Below are 15,029 nucleotides of genomic sequence, written 5' to 3' on the forward strand. Positions count from 1 at the left end.
CTGGCAAAACTCCAAACTTGGATGAGCTCAACCAGCACACACTTGTGCCCAAGTACCATAAGGTTGCTGGAGATAATCAGGTAACCCTTCTTTTTCTTCTTACTGTAAATCACAAATGGGTATTTTTTTTCCATTCCATTCTCCAATAACTTCACTTTCTCACCCTTTCAGAAGCCTAGTGCAACTTCTTTCTTATCTTCCAATCACTAATACTCATTTTTGAGCCCACTGTCAGTAATTCATTGGGAAAAACAGATGCTGTTATAGGTCAACAGTCTCCCTCATTCTGTGGCCAGCTCTGCCTTCTCTCCCTGCAATGCAAACGCATCTTTGCTAAGGGTAAAGAGTTGACACACACACTTCTGCCATAATTCCATCCTTCTTTCTTCTTGCAGTTTTTAAATTTTCTCTTTTGTTTGGTCATTTCTCCCTTCTTTTTGGCACAGTCACAGCCACGTTCAAATACTAATAACTGTAGAAACAAATGTCTCTTCAACTCCTCTGTCCCTTTAGCTACAGGCATTTCTCTATTTCCATTTAAGGAAAGACAACTAACTACAAATTTTTATTTTTCTCATTTCTCATTGTCTTCTCAATTTACCCCTTTCTTGGGGCTTTTGTTGTCCTATCATATGGAATTTTTTATTCTCAAATTAGAGTGTGATTACCTTTTTTTACATTACATATATTTCAACTCAAATAGCACCTTTTGAGACAAAACTTCCTAGGTCATCATGGTTTTTATTTGTTTTCTTTCCTGATCTTTTCATGCTCTTCTTGGTCAATTGTATGTATTCTTTCGTAAAGTATATGTTCAGCTTTTCCCCATTTTTATTGATTTGGTCACTCACTGAATTGTAGACATTCTTTACATTGTCTTGATACAAAACTCTGTCAGATATGTGAGAGGTTTTTTTGGTTTTGTTTTTGAATTTGTTGGTTAATGAAGTTTGTACTCAGGGCCTTGCAATTGCCAAGCAGGTGCTATAACCCCTAAGCCACGCTTAGCTCTTTTTTGCTTTAGTTATTTTTCAGATAGAGTCTCACATTTTTCCCTGGGCCATGCTCAAATCATGATCCTTCAACTTAGGCCTTCAAAGTAGCTGAGATCACTGACGTATACCACCACCCAACTTATGGGCAGGGATGGGATCTTGCTAACTTTTTGCCTGTGATGGCCTCAAACTGTAATCCTCCAGATCTTCACCCTTCAAGTAGCTGGGATTTCAGATGTGAGGCTACTGTGCCTGGCCCAGATATGTGTACTGAAAAAATTTTCTCCAGTATATAGATTTCCTTTACCTTTTCTTAATAGTAACTTTTGAAGAGGAGAAATTTCAAATTTTGAAATCTAGTCAATCATTTCTAAGTTGATCATAGATTTTTCATCCTATTAGGGAATTTTTGCCAAGATCATGAAGATTTTTCTCATCTAGAAGTTTTATAACTTTAGCCTTTATGTGTATATCTATGATTTGTTTGGAGTAAATGTTGCTTTTTGTCTTCATTTTTTGGAGGAACTAGAGTTTGAAATTAGGGCCTTGTGCTTGCTAGGCAAATGTTCTAACACTTTAGCCATGCCCCTATGCCCCTTTTGCTTTGAATTATTTTTCATATGGGTTCTCATACTTTCTGCCCAGGCTGGTCTTAGAACATTATCCTCCTACCTTTATCTCCCTTATAGCTGAGATTATAGCCACAAGCTACCATGCCTAGTTTGTTTTTGAGACAGGGTCTCCTTAACACTTTTGCCCAGGCTGTCCTCAAACCACAATGCTCCCATGTGTGCTTCACACATAGCTAGGTGGAGTAAATGTTTATGGTGTGAGATATGGGTAAACATTTCTTACATATTTGCATACAAATGTGCAATTATTCCAGGACCAGCTGCTGAAATCCTATTCTTTCTTTCCACTGAGTTGTCTTAGCATCTTTGTCAAAATCAATCCAAGCCAGGTTTAGAAAGACAAGTATTTCACATTCTCCCTCATTTGTGGAAACAGAATATTGTTCTCCTGAAAGAGGAGAGCAGAATAGTGTTCACTAGATACTGGGAAGGGTAGGAGGAAAGGGGATAACAACAGGTTATATAAAGGACACTAAAACACTGTTAAGTGGGAGGAATTTGTTCTGGTATTCTTTAGCTTAGTAGAGTAACTATAGTCCACAACAATGTATGACATATTTCAAAATAACTAGAAAAGCTGAGCACTGGTTGCTCACTTGCTTACAATCCTAGCTAGTTGGGAAGATAATGGTTCAAGGCTAGGCAGGGAAAAAAGCTCATGAGATCCTCTCTCAACCAATAGCTGGGCATAGTAACGTGAACCAATTATCCCAGGCTATGCAAGAGACTGATATCAGGAGAATTGAAGTTCTAGGCCAACCAGGGCAAAAAGCAAGATCCTATCTCCAAAATAACCAGAGCAAAAAAGGCCTGGAGGCATGGCTCAAGCTCTGTGTTCAAACTCCAGTAGCACTAAAACTAAAATGAAATAAAAAATAGCTAGAAGAGAGGACAGGAATTATGAAACCAACTGTAATCCCAGCTCCACGGGAAGAAGAGATAGGAGTATCACTTTTTGAGGCCCCAGGCAAAAAGCTCAAGACCTTATAGGAAAAATAACTAAAACTAAAAGGGCTAAGAGTATGGCTGAAGTAGTAAAGCATTTGCCTGGCAAGCTCAAGGCCCTAAGTTTAAACCCCAGTACTATCAAAAAAAAAAAAAAAAATCAGTCTTTTAGACTAGCACTGTGCAAAGAACTTTAGGCAATGATGAATATATGCTCTTTCTGTGTTGTCTGATGAGATGTGTCTACCTAAAGCACAGCAAGAACTAAAAGCTTAATTTTATTCACATTTAATTTATTTAAATTTACATTTGAATAGTCACATAAGGCTAGAAGCTACCTTATTTTACAACATAATATTGGAAGAATCTTCCATCTGTTCCACTGTGTCTCTCTTTATACCAGCACTAAACTGTTTTATTTACTGTAGCTTTTTGATGAATTCTGAAATCAGATAGTGAAATCATCTAATTTTTTTATAATTTCCAAAGTTGTCTTTGTCTACTTTAGGTCATTTACAAAGCTGTATAAATTTTGAAGCAGCTTGTCAGTTTCTACAATAGCCTGCTGAGATCTAACTATGATTAGGTTTTGAAAGATTTGGTATTCTTATTTATTATTCCTCTGTGAACATCATATATCACCTGGGGTATTATATCTTTCTTAAATTCTCTTAGCAATACTCTATAATTTGACATGTTTTTTTATTTAATCCATATTTTATATTGTAAGTTTTGCAAACAGTATTATTTAAATTTAATTTTTGAGATGTTTACTCCTATACATAGAAATATGATTGAGTTTTCTACACGATCTTCTATCTTATGATTTTGCTACTTCACTTGTGTCTGTTAGCTTTTTCATTGATTCTTCAAGGTTTTCTACATTCACAATTATGTTTTCAGCAAAAAGAAAAGAACACATGCCTTTTACTTCTTCTTCTGCCCTTGTGCTTTATCCTAGATGCAAATCATTCAGTTTTTCTATCTGAATGTACACAATGATGGCTTTAGATTTTTGTTCTTTGTTTTGCTTTTCAAGATGTCTTTTACTAGGGTAAGGAAATTCCCTTTGACTCTTGATTTGCTGAGAGTTTCTTTCATGACTGGTAGCTGGATTTTGTCAAACAAGTTTTCTGTATCCATAGAGATAATTGCTTAGAGATAATTGCTTAGTTTTTCTTCTTAGTCCATTAATCTTCTTAGTATATTAATATGATCAATTGCTTGAAAACATTAGAAAATCAAGGTTTGATCTTCTAACGTTAAACCATGCTTGCTCTCATGAAACAAACTCTACTTGTTGATTATGTGTTTTTCCATTTATTGCATAATAATTTTGAAAAATTTTTTAAGAATTTTGGCTTCTCTTTTTAGAAGAGGTTTCAACCAGTGGTTTCCTTTTCTTGTGGTGCATTCCTAACCTTTGGGCAACAGGGTAATGACAACCGTATCAAATGAGTTAGTGAGTGAGTTAATTGAAAGAGTTAGAGTTTGATAATACTATTTCTTATTTAAATATTTGATAGAACTCCCTAGTGAGTCTGGACCTAAAGTTTTCTTATGCAAGGATTTTATCTATGCTTTGTTTAAAGAATTCCTTCAACAAATTTAGGGCAGTAATTCTCAAAAAGGATTAATTCTGCCCCCAGGGCACATGTGCCATGTCTGGAGACATTTAGGTCAATAACCAGGTAGCTACAGCTGGTATCTAGTGGGTAGAGACCACAAATTCTGCTACATGTTTTGTAGCTCACAGGTCACCCCTAACATACAACAGAATTATTTTCTCCAAAATGTCAATATTGCCATGGGTGAGAATCCCTAGTTTAGAGCTATTTGTCAATACCAAATTTACTGGCATGAAGTTGTTCTCAGTGTTTACGTATCATCTACTTTCTGTAATATCTAAAGCAATATCTTCTCTTTCTCCTTCATGATACTAGAATTTCCTTCCTCTCTCTCTCTATCCCTCCCTCTCTCTTTCCTTTTCTTCCTTCCTTCTTCCCTCTCCTTCCCTTCCTTCCTTTCTTCCTTCTTCTTTGTCTAACTAGAGGTTTACAATGACATTGAGTTTTTTACAACAAATACTTCAGTCCTAGGTGTTATAATTACCTGTCCCTTGTTTCACAGGCAAGTTCCTGGCTTGCTTTGCTATTGGAGAAACGTGTGACTGCTGTGGGTAGCTTTCCTACCTGCCAGAATGCTAATCCTAAAAGCCTATCAGGTCACACCTGCTGCCTGCTCCTCTTAAGACACAGCTGTTCTCCATGAACACATGGGAGCATGTGATTAAACAATTCCCTTAGGTTGTATCTAGAGATGAAGTAGAAACACTACGGTCTGCAACTATTTAAAGAGGCAAGGAAGAATTTCTTAATCATGAAGAAGTGTTCTGACTTGACCACAAATCCAGGTCCTATAACATAAGGCACTACCTCATACAAATCCTGCTCTTGTCACTGTGGCAGGCAACAAGGCAGAAATGCACACCATGTTCACTGCCCTGAACCTTCAAAAACCCCTCCTCATTATGTCACCCTTTTCCATCTCTGTTCAAACCACTGGAATTCCTGTACACAGACAGAAATTCTTTCCTAACTCTTCTTCCACAGATAGTCACTTGTGAAGTTTGGATTTTTATCTTTATTTCTTAACAGAGCTTCTAAAGAAATCTAATCAGTAGGAACAAAACTAAAAAATGAGGACTTTGGAAAATAGGCCATCAATGTCTTTGCTGAGTATTTGGCTATAGTTACATCCTTCTCATTCTAAATATTATCATTTCTGAACATGGTATAATTCAATGATTGTCAAACAAAATTAATGAACTGTTCATTTAAAAACTTTCCTTGCAAGTTCTTTTCTTGCAAGAACATCTATTGTTCCCACAGACTTCCATTCATAAGAATGAAAGAAAGCAGAACACACTGAAGATTGCAGTCAGCATAGTCTATGATTCCCACACTTTTACTTATTTTAGTTTGAAATAATCTAAAACTTACAGAAAAGGAGGAGATACAGTATGAAGCAGTATGAAGAAACTTTTGTCCCTGAACCATTCGAGAGTAAGTTGCCAACATGTTGGCCTTCATTCTATGTAATAAAATGTATATTTCTTAAAACTAAGAGCATCCTTATACAACCACAATACTATCATCAATGTCAGGAAATTAACAACCCCCATTCAAGAACTGCCAGATGTTTCAATAACAAGATGACCTAACTCATGTTGTACTTTTCCTGCCTCTACTGTTATTCCATAATTCAAAGATCCCTGGATCTTGTAAGCAGAATGGTGTTTAGAAGTAAACATTGCTTTCTGCTGGTGCTTATTAATTTTGAGTGTTGCTTCACTCTGGCTATCTCAGGAGACAGAGCTAAGATATGTTTGCATGTGCACATACACATTTATATCTGTAACTATTTCTACATATGAAAAAATGAGCTCACATCAATACCTCCAGTTTCAACCTAACATTACAGAATGAATTCTTGTTTTCTCCCATTTTGTATAAGTCCCTTCTCCACAGGAAGAAACTTCACTCCCATTATCCTTAACATATTTACTTCTTTGATCAATCCCCCACATACAATCCCTGATGGCCTCTTCACTCTCTTTAACTCTGACTAATTGCACTATGCTGCCTCCTGCTTTCTTTACTCTGTATGTCCTCTAACATCCCACCCTGGGATGCCCCCCCGTGGATGCCCTGCTGACCCAGCTGTTGCTGTAATGTTGAAGATGTTTTCCTGAGACAGTCCTATACTTTGAACACTTAACAAGTTCCCTGAGTTCTCCAGTGATCCCCAAGTTCATTGTTTTGACATGGAAGAGAATCGGCAAACAGCAGCAATTAATTTTGCAGAATTCGTGTTAAGTTTAAAGTGTGTCCCTTCAGGAAAGGGAGAGATATGCTATGACAGTGATTCTGCTGTTAGATAAGAAGACCAAGGACCTCCCACTTGCTTGTTCTCTGGAACAAATGTTGTTAGTAACTTACATAGCTGTGCTGATGCACCACTGACCCAAGAGGAAAGAAGCAGACAAAATGATAGTGGTAAGGACCATGCATTGTATAGGCCACAGTATACTGAGGAGACATAAGGGGTTGTAACAAAGAGAAAAGTTCATGTCATCTTTTGGATAACGTCAGTAGGAGCTGGCCGTTACTTATTCACAATCAATATTTTTAGATTGTAAATGCACTTTCACTTCCACTTCCTCCCATGAGTTTGAGTTTGCAGTCTTTTCCATTTATAAGAACAGAAATTCAGTGTTACATTTTGGAGTGAAGCTTCTATGGATTTGTGAATCAAATGTAGGGGAATTTCTAACTGAAGCCTATGGTGTAGGTGAGAGCAGTGGCTTTGTGCGCACTGGGAGAAATGGCTCCTAGTGTTTAGCTGTAGGCACTGTCATGATGATGTTCCCATTAACTTCCATTTCCTTGATCTTCCCATTGTGACATGCTGCCATAGTGTCCAGAGACAACTTCTGGAAAAATCATTTAGATTACTTTCTGATGAAGCTATGGTTGACCTGAAAGATTGTTTAAAGCATGGAGAACACAAAGCTTCCACTGCTATTTCTCATGGGTAGATTTCTAGAAGACCTGATTGGAGAAATTCTAGAGGTTTCTCTCAAACCTTATCTCTTTTAATGGTATGTAATCCATATGTTTCTTTTGTGTTCCCAGAGAATTCTACAAAATCCCTACTCTAGGTCTTTCTCAAGGTGGTGTTTTACTCCTGTCTACCGAAGGGCCATTATTTAAACTTTGCCACTAGGAAAACAAGTTGGACACAAACAGCTCTTCTGACTGAAATAAAGCAATAAAAATTTTAAGTCATTTTTCCTCCATAACAAAATGCTGGAATCAAAACCATATGAAACCCAAAACATCCTATCTCTCGTTCCCCAAACTCTCCTCCTTTTCCCTCCAAAGAAACCTGATTGTCAAGTTGTATTTCTGTCCTTCTGTAAAGAATAACCAGGCCTCAAAGTAAGAAGGTCAAATGGAATGGTCCAGATTCTCCACAATGCTTTTTTCCTTCTATTTCTCATGTTCCCTTATGCCACTGCCTAGATGACAAGGGCAAGGCAACAGGCAAAAATGCAGAACCAGAGTGGTATACAGAACAGCTTAGCAGGAGCTTAGTGGCCTCACAGGAGTACCCTAGGCGAGATTTCACCTGTGTGGGCTGTGGAACATGGCAAGCCATGGAGAAAACATGGGAGGCTTGCACACAAAGTAGACTTCCTCTGGGTCCCTATACCAACTTCTACCCAAATTTAGGGAGCATATTGCTGGCTTCTTCGGAAAGTAAAATACACAGGTGCTAGATACCAGCCTTCCCTATTTTTGAAGAGAAGAAAGGTAAGATAATTTAAAATGTCTCCCCTGGATTTGGTGGCGGCACTATATTGCATGCTGGCGATGTCTATGGGCTTGGAGGTACAGAGTGTTCTTCCTGTCCTGCACTAATGGACAGATTACTGAACTTGCTTTGTTCTTACATTTGCTCTTCATTTCCTGGCTCATTCTTCACTGTCAGGAAGTCAGATAGCACATCCTGTTGTTGTTCTGCTCTTCTTTAATGTCCACATTCTCTTCTAATTTGCTTCGGGCAAATGACCCAAATGAAACCAGATTTTAGATGTGAATTTTAAAATGACCTTGGAAAATATACATTCTTAACTAATAGACTTTTGCACATAAGTTGGACTGTCAGTCCATATGCTCATGAGCTTTGAACATTTGCTTTCGCATTGAGCTGCTGTTAAAGAGGATATTTGAGGTCTCATCTCCAGATATTATACTGGGTTGCTATTTTGCATTAGTTTGATAACTTGATTTCACAACAGAGTTACCCTCAATCAACACACATATACAAGCACACACACACACACACACACACACACACACTCAATTAAGCTCTTATGGTCATAGTTGAATTGCAAAGAAAAAAATCCTCCTGAGCTAGTCTACATGGAAAGGAATGTGGTGCAAATTAATAGGAGGTTTACAGCATCATGGAAAAAGCTGGAGGAACAGGCTTTTAGGCTGACATTCAGCAACACTCACAGTCTCTAGATTTATTCTGCTGGTGTTACAAAATAGGAAAGCTGACAAACCAGGAAGCTGTTGCTTCCATTTTACACTGTCCCCAGCACAGCGCATGCCCACTGGATGGACATTTCCCTCAATGCCATGTCTCACTGGAGTGTTTGCGACCAGTGGACCACTGAAGGGGCACTGGTGGACTTTTCAGCATCCTGAGTACCAGAAATACCACTAAAAGATCGGGAGCATGTGTTGAGGAAATAATCCACAGGCAGCCTCCTCACATCTAGTAATCATATCAGACAGTTTGATTTAATCAGGTGTTACCTATATCAAAAGTACCATAAAGAAGAAAATCTAAACAATGTACTAGTGGCTTGCACCCAATGAAGTCTTTATTTTTGGGGTCTAGTATGTAGTTCTGTGTATTTCTGTTTGTATGTATGTATTTTCGTACCAAAATGGAACATATATTTGAAACAATATATATTTTTATGTATGTATAAGCATATATATTTGGATGTATATATATACATATACACACACATATACATACAACAATGTATAGCAGAGAGAGAGTCATGTGCACTAAACTTGACTGACCACAGTTATCTTGAGCAGGGCTGGTAGGTAAGAATGGAGCCCTTACAATCACTGGTGGTGGACTCAACACAACTCTGTGCTGGGTGCTAGCTATACAAAGGCAGACACAGTATCTTTGAAGTAATTCACATGTAAGAGATACCCACAGGCAAATAATTATATGACAATAGGATAAATTCTATGGTGGGAATACACCTTCTAAATTTTTCATCAAAATATCTGTTATCTGTAGGTAAGTATAGGCATGCAGGTTAAAGTAACCCTCTGTAAAGGATAAAATTATTGTTCGGCATGGTGGTGCATGCCTCTAATTCCAGTACTTGGGAGGCTGAGGCAAGCGGATTGAGAAGTGAGGCCAGCCTGGGTTATAGACTCTGAGGCTTGAGACTCTGTCTTGAAAAGAGAAAAAATAAAAGAAATAATTTGACATTCCATATTTTATCTTTGAAATTCATGTGCATTTGGGGGGTCTATTTGTGACATATTTTAATTAAATAGACATATATACATTATTTTAAATAACTTGCTATTGAAAAAAGTTGTCTTTTGGGTTCATAGACAAAAAACATTGTTACACTGAGTCTATTATTCACAGAAAAACTAAAGAGGGTTGATGCTGAACCAGGAAATTCCTTTCTCTGCCTCAATGTCAGAATATTTCTTAAATCTGGGCACACCTACATATGTGCCTATAAATAGCAACTGCTTTCAGGATTTTTGTGAGCATCATCACTTTGTGAGTTATCTCTAATTCTCATGGTTAACAATGAACAAATTCACCTTATTCAAGGTTTTTCCTTTTATTGTAATGTTTCTCATGCTGAAAACTAATGAAACCGTGAGTCCATAAATCCTGGGAACTATATTCTCCCTAGGAGGCAGCACTCAGCCAGGAGGGGGTTGGAAAGGGAGCCGGGGCGCTATGAGTACCTGTGTGGGAGAGTATATACATTATCACTGAAATTACCTACAACTGTGGAACATGTGGTGATAATTAAAAGAAGACCTAATTATAGCGGTTTTGTGATTACTTTTAAATTCTCTGCAGAAAATGCACCCCTTCATTGTCTGTCCCCAGGACCGATAGCTTCCACTGTCCTGTTTAAGTGGTTACTGTTGTATATAACTTGAGTCACTTCCCAATGTGCTTCAGTTTATCTACAATACACTTACAGCTACTTAACACGTTATTCCTTTATAAAATTTATCTTTTTGACCACTTTATTAAACACACACAAGCAATTCATAACAGGAGGGACCAGAAGTAGGCCAGTTCATTATGTATATGTGCTCATTAAAATAGAACGTGAATAACTAGGTTACATTTGTTATCCACCCAGTTGTGTATCAAGGGTACCTTTTACACCTTGTTACTACATTGGGGTTCTTAAAATAGCTTAAAATTACTATTCACAACTCTGACACCTTTTCCTCCTTTTCTGTTGCTTGACTCTGCAAAGTGCATCCGAAACTGATTTTGAGGGAAGCCTCAAGCCATTTTTAATGTACTGGTTCAATTGTGTTTTATATACTGATCCTGGCACATTGTAAACATTCTTGTGATTATTGTTAAAATTCCACATGGTTGATTCAAAAACATCTGTACAATAGTGACAGCTTCATGTAAAAATGGCCCAGGGTGTCTGGTACTGTACAGGAGCACAGGTGAGAAGAACAGTAACACTGGGTTGTCTGAGAACCTCAAAGTACCAAGCTTTCCAGTCACTTCTCCAAACAACAATGGCCTATTTCTTTAGCTCACAGACTTTGGAATTCTTTCTTAGACGAGGGGGCCCCAGTTCTTCTGGAACTTTTGTTCTCCAACAATCTAGCCTGAACTTTCTGACATAGTGGCAGTGTTCTAGGAGGAGCAAGCCAATAAACAACACTGTCCAAATTTCTGCAGCATCACATGTTGCAACTACCAGGGAACTCAAGGACTAGATGAATACTCTAGGAAGGATGTGGCTAGGGAGAATGAAAGAATGTGTGGCCATATTTGCATCCTACTCCACATTTGAGCATGTATTCACACCCAATTAAAGTAACATGGAAAAAGCGGGATTCTATGAATATATATTAAGTATGGATACATACAAATTTTTAAAGTTTAAAAATATTTTCTAAATCTTCAAGTAAAATTGACTTGAGAAAGGTATTCTACGTTTTGGCTGCCATCTGACTCACTGCTTCGTATTCCTGGGAGTGCTGCACTGTATTTGAGAAATGACCAGTGTTATGGTAGCATAAGTCACTGGCATTAACTGTGCTTGTTACTAGGGTGTTGGGAAAGAAGAAAGAGGTCATACAATACTAAATTGAAGAAGTAACACTCAAATTGAAATTTGATCATAGATAGATGGAAGGAGATGGTCATAAAATGGGGAAGAATAGCCTTCTAAGGCTGGAGAAAGGAACAAAAAAAATACAGGGAAGAACTTATTATATTATCTCTTTAGCACTGAGGATGCAGGGCCATCCACCAAGTATAAGGTAAATCAATACAATAAATCTTTATCTGTCACTTTGAAAACTTGAAGTTGGGATTTCAGCAACCTCTCTAAAATTATTTTTAGAAAGTTAATTGAATTAGAATAGAAATAGGCCAACCGATTATGTATTTTCTATCAAATTTCTAAAAGATTATGATGCATTTGGTTTATGTTGCTTGGAGATATATAATAGTAACCATAAATAAACACAGGTGAGGAAAAATGATATTCCACTTAGAAATGCTGAAAATGGAGGTCCTTTTGGAAAGCTTCTGGAGGAAATATTTGAGTTTGATGTAACCATGTGGAAGATCTATTTAGACTGGAAGCTTGCCTGGACTGCCACTACCTTATCCACTTCATCTGTGTCTCATAGTGGGTTTTGGAGATAGGGAACAGAGCCAGAAAAGTTGCTACCATTGACTAGATGGTCAGGCAATCCCTTGGATGGAATAGTCACATGACCTTCTTCCACTCACACTGGGCTTGTCTCCAACATCTGCTGTTGCTGCAGGTACCTGCATGGATTTTGAAGGTTTGGACATTGCCCACTCCTTTCTGGCTAACAAACAATCACACATACAAAACAGCAACAAAGCTGCAGGCCTTTCCCCTAGCAAAAGGACTTGAGGGTGTGAAGTTTGGACTGAGGGTGGAGCTCAGTGGTAGAGAGCTTTCCATGCATGTATGAGACTTGGGTTTAATCCCGCCCACCCCCCACAAACATTTGCAATCTTAGGGGAGGGAAATGAAAGAAACTGTACAGTGCATTTTTGGTGATGGGGGTGGTGAGAAGTTGTTATTAGCACTTCCTTGAGGATGAGGCTAAAGTCATGGCATAAACCTAGACAGTGTCCTTCCCACCCTCATTTCTTTCTACTTCTCCCAGTACCCAAGTCCTTTCAATTCTGTCCCTGGCAATTTACCCAGTATTCTTTTGATAGATGCCTTCAGGTGTCTACCAGACCTTAAGTAGTGTGGTGGTTAAATGCAAAATTCTAATGGCAAACTGCTAGGGTGCAGTCTTTGCCCCATTCATTAGTTGTGTGACTTGAAACAACTCATTTAACTTTCCCAAACCTCAGTTTTCCCATCTTTAAAATGGGGATTATGATGGTATCCACCTTAGGAAGTTATTGTAAGTTAACACACTGAAAGTGCTAGGAGCAGTGCTGGCAACTAGGAAAGCCACATCAGTTTTAGCAACAGCATTCCTTGAAGATTTTGTCCCTAGGTGTCCTCATGCAAGCAACCTCTGGCTAGCTGCCCTAGAACTTCACAGTGCATCTGGACATCCTGCCTAGACACCACTTAAGGTGAATACTGAAAACCATTATTAAGTGTGGGGAGTGGATTATGAGAAGCCTATGAGAATTTGGCACAAGCATAGCTGTGCCCAATAATCTGCAGGCTGAGGTTGGCATGGCCCCAGCCTCAGAAGAGTGCAAGAAGCAGCACAGCTGCTTTTCCTAAGTTGTTTAGGGTCAGAGAAGCAGGTTTCTCTTGTTACAATGTCACACCCCTTCCTGAGAACTGTTGCTCCACCTCCTTGTTTACCACTGGATATAAAAGACTGGTTGAAGGAGGATGTGAGGCTTTTTGATGGGAGATTTTGATTGGCTAATGCTGCTGCTGGCTGTTGTGTCTCCACCAGCACAGCTTTCTGCACCAAGAACTTTATACATAGGCTTTAGAAAAGCTACACTAAATAAAACATGGGACAGAGCGAGTCTAAAGAAAGAGACTTTAAAGAACAGAAAAGAAAGACTTTAGAAGCAAGGCCTTAAAGAATAAAGATAAGAGAAAAGAAGAAAAGTAAATGAAGAGGATAATAAAGAAAAGAAGCAATAAGGCTGCTGTGCGTCTCCATCCAAGTGCCCAGTACACCTGACCCCAACTTTATGCATGTCTATTTGTCTATCCTTTGTCCTTTCTGCATCTCCCATCTCCCCCAGTTAGGCCCAGTTAAGTTCAGTAGTAAGAGGAGAGAGAAAAGGCTCACTTCAATTAAAATCATTTTTAAGACATTATCCACTTGAGGTTTGATGTTGTTACCAGATCTGGGTCACTGGTTTTAGAGTCCAGAAGGTTCTTAGTCCCATAAGAGGAAGAATTTAAAGACAGGCAGAGAGAGTGGGACCAGGTTTATTAATGCAAAGCAAAAATAAAGTGAAAGTACTCTACTCTCTCAAAGGAAGAGGGTGGGTGGGCTCAAGAGACAGTTGTGCTGAGGGTCCACAGACATAGGGGTGGTCACTCCACGAGAACTGGGGTATGTGTCATTGACTCCTGAAGACTGGATTATGCATCATTAACTCCTCCCACATGTCTAGTGAGGGAGTTTTGGGCTTTTGATGGTCAGACAGGGACTTTTCATTTTTCTTCAGGCTCTGGACGCTTAAGGTCAGGTCATGAGTCATTCTGTTAAATGTCAGTGGACCAGAATGTGATTTTTATTATCAACATACAAGCCATCATTCTCAGCCATCAGGTTTTCTAACTGCTTGCCTAATCTCTATTGAGGCAGGTTAGCAACAAAAAATAACTTGCCATAGGACTCTGTTCTCTTAAACAAGCAGATCTCCTACTCCCCAAGCATGGCCCTGAACCATCTCTAAAGCAATAAATCTGCTCTGAATTGTAAATGCCCTGGCGGTCATAAATATCTCTGCAAGTTAATATCCAAAGAGGAGCCTCTGGGACTGGCTTGCCTGCTTAAAAAAAAAAAATGTGAGGGGGAGGAGACTTGCCACAATTTGACCTCTCAGACCAAGTCCTTAACTTAATGCTTTATGAATATCAGCCACATCTCAGACATGCAATTAAACACCTTAAAATCAGTACAAGCACATGTGCAGAATATCCTATGTTATGTGATAAGGCTGTGTTAAATAAACCTGCCAGCCACCTTAGCCCCTTCATAAAGACTGCCCAGATTTTTCCCACCTTATAATTTATAAATTGGGCTTATACAAAGAAATTAATGCTCTGTGCCACCTGGCAGAGCCCACTACTTCTCTTGCAGTGCTTTGGAGGCAGGCTAGAATTAAAGAAAGTTCAGGACTCTTAGAACATATATGACTTCATATTGTGTTTTAGGTTGAACATTTTTCTCTTTCTTTGAGTCTTCTTTTCAATTGCAAATGTGACTCAGCCCAGGGACCACCCATGCCCTACCCCACTCATAAATTATTGGTGGTTAGAAATCATCAGGCTCTTCTCTTCCCATAGGTTAACATAAGTTTTAAAAGCACCAGGGAAAGAGACAGTCTCTCTGCTTCCAGCTTCCACCTGGTT

General features: G+C 38.7%; 1 long non-coding RNA gene across 2 annotated transcripts in view; it reads right to left on the reverse strand.

The window, feature by feature from the left end:
- The window catches only part of LOC141414073 (uncharacterized), a 94,086-nt gene that overhangs the window by 658 nt on the left and 78,399 nt on the right, over positions 1-15,029 (reverse strand). The window lies entirely within an intron of this gene.

This window comes from Castor canadensis, chromosome 11 (genome assembly GCF_047511655.1).
Source record: "Castor canadensis chromosome 11, mCasCan1.hap1v2, whole genome shotgun sequence".
Taxonomy (NCBI): domain Eukaryota; kingdom Metazoa; phylum Chordata; class Mammalia; order Rodentia; family Castoridae; genus Castor; species Castor canadensis.